Source organism: Oncorhynchus masou, unplaced genomic scaffold, assembly GCF_036934945.1.
Source record: "Oncorhynchus masou masou isolate Uvic2021 unplaced genomic scaffold, UVic_Omas_1.1 unplaced_scaffold_1669, whole genome shotgun sequence".
NCBI classification, from domain to species: Eukaryota; Metazoa; Chordata; class Actinopteri; order Salmoniformes; family Salmonidae; genus Oncorhynchus; species Oncorhynchus masou.
Genome location: NW_027006822.1, coordinates 30,001 through 40,000, shown reverse-complemented (window position 1 = coordinate 40,000; position 10,000 = coordinate 30,001). Strand labels below are relative to the sequence as shown.

General features: G+C 48.5%; 1 pseudogene; it reads left to right on the top strand.

The window, feature by feature from the left end:
- Positions 1–10,000, top strand: part of LOC135531925 (ras-related protein Rap-1b-like) — a 49,560-nt pseudogene that overhangs the window by 9,560 nt on the left and 30,000 nt on the right.

The following is a 10,000-nucleotide window of genomic DNA, read 5'->3' as shown; positions in this document are numbered from 1 at the left end:
TCTCACCGCTCTCTTTTCTCTCTCGTCTCTCTCTTTTCTCTTTCTCTCTCTCTCTCTCTCTCTCTCACCTCTCTCTTTTCTCTCTATCTCGTCTCTCTCTCTCTTTTGTCTCTCTCTCTCTTTTGTGTCTTACAGACTGTACAGTTTGTTCAGGGGATTTTCGTGGAGAAATATGACCCGACAATAGAAGACTCGTACAGAAAGGTAAGTCAAGTATTGCTATCTTCCCATGACATCATCATTCGTGGCCCTGTCCCTGTGACGACAACCTTTTAGTGGCCCCTTGGCCCTGTGACATAATCATTGGTGACCCCCTAGCCCTGTGACATCATCATTAGTGGCCCCCTGGCCCTGTGACATCATCATTTAGTGACCCCCCCTGACCCTGTGACATCATCATTATTGGCCCTTTGGCTTTGTGACATCATCATTGGTGGCCCCCTGGCCCTGTGACATCATCATTAGTGGCCCCCTGGCCCTGTGACATCATCATTGGTGGCCCCCTGGCCCTGTGACATCATCATTAGTGGCCCCCTGGCCCTGTGACATCATCATTAGTGGCCCCCTGGCCCTGTGACATCATCATTAGTGGCCCCCTGGCCCTGTGACATCATCATTAGTGGCCCCCTGGCCCTGTGTTTAGTAGCTTTTCAGTCAAAAGTAGTCTACTATGTAGGTAATACGGGGACACTGGACGTAAATACATTTAACTCTGCTGCTGTCTGTCGTCTCCATGGTTACAGAGTACTGGGTGTTTGGTAGGCTATTCAGTGAGCTGAAACACAATGTAGCAGATTGGAATATAATGGAGATACCGTAAAACTTCAATTAAACCCCCATTCTCAAATAGCTGCCTGTCCCTTTAATAGCCCGGCAACAGCAGACAGGACTGTTACAGAGGTACTGAGACAGACAGGACTGTTGTAGAGGTACTGAGACAGACAGGACTGTTGTAGAGGTACTGAGACAGACAGGACTGTTGTAGAGGTACTGAGACAGACAGGACTGTTGTAGAGGTACTGAGACAGACAGGACTGTTGTAGAGGTACTGAGACAGACAGGACTGTTGTAGAGGTACTGAGACAGACAGGACTGTTGTAGAGGTACTGAGACAGACAGGACTGTTGTAGGGGTACTGAGACAGACAGGACTGTTGTAGAGGTACTGAGACAGACAGGACTGTTGTAGAGGTACTGAGACAGGACTGTTGTAGAGGTACTGAGACAGACAGGACTGTTGTAGAGGTACTGAGACAGACAGGACTGTTGTAGAGGTACTGAGACAGACAGGACTGTTGTAGAGGTACTGAGACAGACAGGACTGTTGTAGAGGTACTGAGACAGACAGGACTGTTGTAGAGGTACTGAGACAGACAGGACTGTTGTAGAGGTACTGAGACAGACAGGACTGTTGTAGAGGTACTGAGACAGACAGGACTGTTGTAGAGGTACTGAGACAGACAGGACTGTTGTAGAGGTACTGAGACAGACAGGACTGTTGTAGAGGTACTGAGACAGACAGGACTGTTGTAGAGGTACTGAGACAGACAGGACTGTTGTAGAGGTACTGAGACAGACAGGACTGTTGTAGAGGTACTGAGACAGACAGGTCTGTTGTAGGGGTACTGAGACAGACAGGACTGTTGTAGAGGTACTGAGACAGACAGGACTGTTACAGAGGTACTGAGACAGACAGGACTGTTGTAGAGGTACTGAGACAGACAGGACTGTTGTAGAGGTACTGAGACAGACAGGACTGTTGTAGAGGTACTGAGACAGACAGGACTGTTGTAGAGGTACTGAGACAGACAGGACTGTTGTAGAGGTACTGAGACAGGACTGTTGTAGAGGTACTGAGACAGACAGGACTGTTGTAGAGGTACTGAGACAGACAGGACTGTTGTAGAGGTACTGAGACAGACAGGACTGTTGTAGAGGTACTGAGACAGGACTGTTGTAGAGGTACTGAGACAGACAGGACTGTTGTAGAGGTACTGAGACAGACCGGACTGTTGTAGAGGTACTGAGACAGACAGGACTGTTGTAGAGGTACTGAGACAGGACTGTTGTAGAGGTACTGAGACAGACAGGACTGTTGTAGAGGTACTGAGACAGGACTGTTGTAGAGGTACTGAGAAAGACAGGACTGTTGTAGAGGTACTGAGACAGACAGGACTGTTGTAGAGGTACTGAGACAGACAGGACTGTTGTAGAGGTACTGAGACAGACAGGACTGTTGTAGAGGTACTGAGACAGACAGGACTGTTGTAGAGGTACTGAGACAGACAGGACTGTTGTAGAGGTACTGAGACAGACAGGACTGTTGTAGAGGTACTGAGACAGACAGGACTGTTGTAGAGGTACTGAGACAGGACTGTTGTAGAGGTACTGAGACAGGACTGTTGTAGAGGTACTGAGACAGACAGGACTGTTGTAGAGGTACTGAGACAGGACTGTTGTAGAGGTACTGAGACAGACAGGACTGTTGTAGAGGTACTGAGACAGACAGGACTGTTACAGAGGTACTGAGACAGACAGGACTGTTGTAGAGGTACTGAGACAGACAGGACTGTTGTAGAGGTACTGAGACAGACAGGACTGTTGTAGAGGTACTGAGACAGACAGGACTGTTGTAGAGGTACTGAGACAGGACTGTTGTAGAGGTACTGAGACAGGACTGTTGTAGAGGTACTGAGACAGACAGGACTGTTGTAGAGGTACTGAGACAGACAGGACTGTTGTAGAGGTACTGAGACAGGACTGTTGTAGAGGTACTGAGACAGACAGGACTGTTGTAGAGGTACTGAGACAGACAGGACTGTTGTAGAGGTACTGAGACAGACAGGACTGTTGTAGAGGTACTGAGACAGGACTGTTGTAGAGGTACTGAGACAGACAGGACTGTTGTAGAGGTACTGAGACAGACAGGACTGTTGTAGAGGTACTGAGACAGGACTGTTGTAGAGGTACTGAGACAGACAGGACTGTTGTAGAGGTACTGAGACAGACAGGACTGTTACAGAGGTACTGAGACAGACAGGACTGTTGTAGAGGTACTGAGACAGACAGGACTGTTGTAGAGGTACTGAGACAGACAGGACTGTTGTAGAGGTACTGAGACAGACAGGACTGTTGTAGAGGTACTGAGACAGGACTGTTGTAGAGGTACTGAGACAGGACTGTTGTAGAGGTACTGAGACAGACAGGACTGTTGTAGAGGTACTGAGACAGACAGGACTGTTGTAGAGGTACTGAGACAGACAGGACTGTTGTAGAGGTACTGAGACAGGACTGTTGTAGAGGTACTGAGACAGACAGGACTGTTGTAGAGGTACTGAGACAGACAGGACTGTTGTAGAGGTACTGAGACAGACAGGACTGTTACAGAGGTACTGAGACAGACAGAACTGTTACAGAGGTACTGAGACAGACAGGACTGTTGTAGAGGTACTGAGACAGACAGGACTGTTACAGAGGTACTGAGACAGACAGGACTGTTGTAGAGGTACTGAGACAGACAGGACTGTTGTAGAGGTACTGAGACAGACAGGACTGTTGTAGAGGTACTGAGACAGACAGGACTGTTGTAGAGGTACTGAGACAGGACTGTTGTAGAGGTACTGAGACAGGACTGTTGTAGAGGTACTGAGACAGACAGGACTGTTGTAGAGGTACTGAGACAGACAGGACTGTTGTAGAGGTACTGAGACAGACAGGACTGTTGTAGAGGTACTGAGACAGACAGGACTGTTGTAGAGGTACTGAGACAGGACTGTTGTAGAGGTACTGAGACAGACAGGACTGTTGTAGAGGTACTGAGACAGACAGGACTGTTGTAGAGGTACTGAGACAGGACTGTTGTAGAGGTACTGAGACAGACAGGACTGTTGTAGAGGTACTGAGACAGACAGGACTGTTACAGAGGTACTGAGACAGACAGGACTGTTGTAGAGGTACTGAGACAGACAGGACTGTTGTAGAGGTACTGAGACAGACAGGACTGTTGTAGAGGTACTGAGACAGACAGGACTGTTGTAGAGGTACTGAGACAGGACTGTTGTAGAGGTACTGAGACAGGACTGTTGTAGAGGTACTGAGACAGACAGGACTGTTGTAGAGGTACTGAGACAGACAGGACTGTTGTAGAGGTACTGAGACAGGACTGTTGTAGAGGTACTGAGACAGACAGGACTGTTGTAGAGGTACTGAGACAGACAGGACTGTTGTAGAGGTACTGAGACAGACAGGACTGTTACAGAGGTACTGAGACAGACAGAACTGTTACAGAGGTACTGAGACAGACAGGACTGTTGTAGAGGTACTGAGACAGACAGGACTGTTGTAGAGGTACTGAGACAGACAGGACTGTTGTAGAGGTACTGAGACAGACAGGACTGTTGTAGAGGTACTGAGACAGACAGGACTGTTGTAGAGGTACTGAGACAGGACTGTTGTAGAGGTACTGAGACAGACAGGACTGTTGTAGAGGTACTGAGACAGACAGGACTGTTGTAGAGGTACTGAGACAGACAGGACTGTTGTAGAGGTACTGAGACAGACAGGACTGTTGTAGAGGTACTGAGACAGGACTGTTGTAGAGGTACTGAGACAGGACTGTTGTAGAGGTACTGAGACAGGACTGTTGTAGAGGTACTGAGACAGACAGGACTGTTGTAGAGGTACTGAGACAGACAGGACTGTTGTAGAGGTACTGAGACAGACAGGACTGTTGTAGAGGTACTGAGACAGACAGGACTGTTGTAGAGGTACTGAGACAGGACTGTTGTAGAGGTACTGAGACAGGACTGTTGTAGAGGTACTGAGACAGACAGGACTGTTGTAGAGGTACTGAGACAGACAGGACTGTTGTAGAGGTACTGAGACAGACAGGACTGTTGTAGAGGTACTGAGACAGACAGGACTGTTGTAGAGGTACTGAGACAGACAGGACTGTTGTAGGTGTACTGAGACAGACAGGACTGTTGTAGGTGTACTGAGACAGACAGGACTGTTGTAGGTGTACGGAGACAGACAGGACTGTTGTAGAGGTACTGAGACAGACAGGACTGTTGTAGAGGTACTGAGACAGACAGGACTGTTGTAGAGGTACTGAGACAGACAGGACTGTTGTAGAGGTACTGAGACAGACAGGACTGTTGTAGGGGTACTGAGACAGACAGGACTGTTGTAGAGGTACTGAGACAGACAGGACTGTTGTAGAGGTACTGAGACAGACAGGACTGTTGTAGGGGTACTGAGACAGGACTGTTGTAGAGGTACTGAGACAGACAGGACTGTTGTAGAGGTACTGAGACAGACAGGACTGTTGTAGAGGTACTGAGACAGACAGGACTGTTGTAGAGGTACTGAGACAGACAGGACTGTTGTAGAGGTACTGAGACAGGACTGTTGTAGAGGTACTGAGACAGGACTGTTGTAGAGGTACTGAGACAGGACTGTTGTAGAGGTACTGAGACAGACAGGACTGTTGTAGAGGTACTGAGACAGACAGGACTGTTGTAGAGGTACTGAGACAGACAGGACTGTTGTAGAGGTACTGAGACAGACAGGACTGTTGTAGAGGTACTGAGACAGACAGGACTGTTGTAGAGGTACTGAGACAGACAGGACTGTTGTAGAGGTACTGAGACAGACAGGACTGTTGTAGAGGTACTGAGACAGACAGGACTGTTGTAGAGGTACTGAGACAGGACTGTTGTAGAGGTACTGAGACAGACAGGACTGTTGTAGAGGTACTGAGACAGACAGGACTGTTGTAGGTGTACTGAGACAGACAGGACTGTTGTAGAGGTACTGAGACAGACAGGACTGTTGTAGAGGTACTGAGACAGGACTGTTGTAGAGGTACTGAGACAGACAGGACTGTTGTAGAGGTACTGAGACAGACAGGACTGTTGTAGAGGTACTGAGACAGACAGGACTGTTGTAGAGGTACTGAGACAGACAGGACTGTTGTAGAGGTACTGAGACAGACAGGACTGTTGTAGAGGTACTGAGACAGACAGGACTGTTGTAGAGGTACTGAGACAGACAGGACTGTTGTAGAGGTACTGAGACAGGACTGTTGTAGAGGTACTGAGACAGGACTGTTGTAGAGGTACTGAGACAGGACTGTTGTAGAGGTACTGAGACAGGACTGTTGTAGAGGTACTGAGACAGACAGGACTGTTGTAGAGGTACTGAGACAGACAGGACTGTTGTAGAGGTACTGAGACAGACAGGACTGTTGTAGAGGTACTGAGACAGACAGGACTGTTGTAGAGGTACTGAGACAGGACTGTTGTAGAGGTACTGAGACAGGACTGTTGTAGAGGTACTGAGACAGACAGGACTGTTGTAGAGGTACTGAGACAGACAGGACTGTTGTAGAGGTACTGAGACAGACAGGACTGTTGTAGAGGTACTGAGACAGACAGGACTGTTGTAGGTGTACTGAGACAGACAGGACTGTTGTAGGTGTACTGAGACAGACAGGACTGTTGTAGGTGTACGGAGACAGACAGGACTGTTGTAGAGGTACTGAGACAGACAGGACTGTTGTAGAGGTACTGAGACAGACAGGACTGTTGTAGAGGTACTGAGACAGACAGGACTGTTGTAGAGGTACTGAGACAGACAGGACTGTTGTAGGGGTACTGAGACAGACAGGACTGTTGTAGAGGTACTGAGACAGACAGGACTGTTGTAGAGGTACTGAGACAGACAGGACTGTTGTAGGGGTACTGAGACAGGACTGTTGTAGAGGTACTGAGACAGACAGGACTGTTGTAGAGGTACTGAGACAGACAGGACTGTTGTAGAGGTACTGAGACAGACAGGACTGTTGTAGAGGTACTGAGACAGACAGGACTGTTGTAGAGGTACTGAGACAGGACTGTTGTAGAGGTACTGAGACAGGACTGTTGTAGAGGTACTGAGACAGGACTGTTGTAGAGGTACTGAGACAGACAGGACTGTTGTAGAGGTACTGAGACAGACAGGACTGTTGTAGAGGTACTGAGACAGACAGGACTGTTGTAGAGGTACTGAGACAGACAGGACTGTTGTAGAGGTACTGAGACAGACAGGACTGTTGTAGAGGTACTGAGACAGACAGGACTGTTGTAGAGGTACTGAGACAGACAGGACTGTTGTAGAGGTACTGAGACAGACAGGACTGTTGTAGAGGTACTGAGACAGGACTGTTGTAGAGGTACTGAGACAGACAGGACTGTTGTAGAGGTACTGAGACAGACAGGACTGTTGTAGGTGTACTGAGACAGACAGGACTGTTGTAGAGGTACTGAGACAGACAGGACTGTTGTAGAGGTACTGAGACAGGACTGTTGTAGAGGTACTGAGACAGACAGGACTGTTGTAGAGGTACTGAGACAGACAGGACTGTTGTAGAGGTACTGAGACAGACAGGACTGTTGTAGAGGTACTGAGACAGACAGGACTGTTGTAGAGGTACTGAGACAGACAGGACTGTTGTAGAGGTACTGAGACAGACAGGACTGTTGTAGAGGTACTGAGACAGACAGGACTGTTGTAGGGGTACTGAGACAGACAGGACTGTTGTAGAGGTACTGAGACAGACAGGACTGTTGTAGAGGTACTGAGACAGACAGGACTGTTGTAGGGGTACTGAGACAGGACTGTTGTAGAGGTACTGAGACAGACAGGACTGTTGCAGAGGTACTGAGACAGACAGGACTGTTGCAGAGGTACTGAGACAGACAGGACTGTTGTAGAGGTACTGAGACAGACAGGACTGTTGTAGAGGTACTGAGACAGACAGGACTGTTGTAGAGGTACTGAGACAGACAGGACTGTTGTAGAGGTACTGAGACAGACAGGACTGTTGTAGAGGTACTGAGACAGACAGGACTGTTGTAGAGGTACTGAGACAGACAGGACTGTTGTAGAGGTACTGAGACAGACAGGACTGTTGTAGAGGTACTGAGACAGACAGGACTGTTGTAGAGGTACTGAGACAGACAGGACTGTTGTAGAGGTACTGAGACAGACAGGACTGTTGTAGGGGTACTGAGACAGACAGGACTGTTGTAGAGGTACTGAGACAGACAGGACTGTTGTAGAGGTACTGAGACAGACAGGACTGTTGTAGAGGTACTGAGACAGACAGGACTGTTGTAGAGGTACTGAGACAGGACTGTTGTAGAGGTACTGAGACAGACAGGACTGTTGTAGAGGTACTGAGACAGACAGGACTGTTGTAGGGGTACTGAGACAGACAGGACTGTTGTAGAGGTACTGAGACAGACAGGACTGTTGTAGAGGTACTGAGACAGACAGGACTGTTGTAGAGGTACTGAGACAGACAGGACTGTTGTAGAGGTACTGAGACAGACAGGACTGTTGTAGAGGTACTGAGACAGACAGGACTGTTGTAGAGGTACTGAGACAGACAGGACTGTTGTAGAGGTACTGAGACAGACAGGACTGTTGTAGAGGTACTGAGACAGACAGGACTGTTGTAGAGGTACTGAGACAGACAGGACTGTTGTAGAGGTACTGAGACAGACAGGACTGTTGTAGAGGTACTGAGACAGACAGGACTGTTGTAGAGGTACTGAGACAGACAGGACTGTTGTAGGGGTACTGAGACAGACAGGACTGTTGTAGAGGTACTGAGACAGACAGGACTGTTGTAGAGGTACGGAGACAGACAGGACTGTTGTAGAGGTACGGAGACAGACAGGACTGTTGTAGAGGTACTGAGACAGACAGGACTGTTGTAGAGGTACTGAGACAGACAGGACTGTTGTAGAGGTACTGAGACAGACAGGACTATTGTAGAGGTACTGAGACAGACAGGACTGTTGTAGAGGTACTGAGACAGACAGGACTGTTGTAGAGGTACTGAGACAGACAGGACTGTTGTAGAGGTACTGAGACAGACAGGACTGTTGTAGAGGTACGGAGACAGACAGGACTGTTGTAGAGGTACTGAGACAGACAGGACTGTTGTAGAGGTACTGAGACAGACAGGACTGTTGTAGAGGTACTGAGACAGACAGGACTGTTGTAGAGGTACTGAGACAGACAGGACTGTTGTAGAGGTACTGAGACAGACAGGACTGTTGTAGAGGTACTGAGACAGACAGGACTGTTGTAGGGGTACTGAGACAGACAGGACTGTTGTAGAGGTACTGAGACAGACAGGACTGTTGTAGAGGTACTGAGACAGGACTGTTGTAGAGGTACGGAGACAGGACTGTTGTAGAGGTACTGAGACAGGACTGTTGTAGAGGTACTGAGACAGACAGGACTGTTGTAGAGGTACGGAGACAGACAGGACTGTTGTAGAGGTACTGAGACAGACAGGACTGTTGTAGAGGTACTGAGACAGACAGGACTGTTGTAGAGGTACTGAGACAGACAGGACTGTTACAGAGGTACTGAGACAGACAGGACTGTTGTAGAGGTACTGAGACAGACAGGACTGTTGTAGAGGTACTGAGACAGACAGGACTGTTGTAGAGGTACTGAGACAGACAGGACTGTTGTAGAGGTACTGAGACAGACAGGACTGTTGTAGAGGTACTGAGACAGACAGGACTGTTGTAGAGGTACTGAGACAGACAGGACTGTTGTAGAGGTACTGAGACAGGACTGTTGTAGAGGTACTGAGACAGACAGGACTGTTGTAGAGGTACTGAGACAGACAGGACTGTTGTAGAGGTACTGAGACAGGACTGTTGTAGAGGTACTGAGACAGACAGGACTGTTGTAGAGGTACTGAGACAGACAGGACTGTTGTAGGTGTACTGAGACAGACAGGACTGTTGTAGAGGTACTGAGACAGACAGGACTGTTGTAGAGGTACTGAGACAGGACTGTTGTAGAGGTACTGAGACAGACAGGACTGTTGTAGAGGTACTGAGACAGACAGGACTGTTGTAGAGGTACTGAGACAGACAGGACTGTTGTAGAGGTACTGAGACAGACAGGACTGTTGTAGGGGTACTGAGACA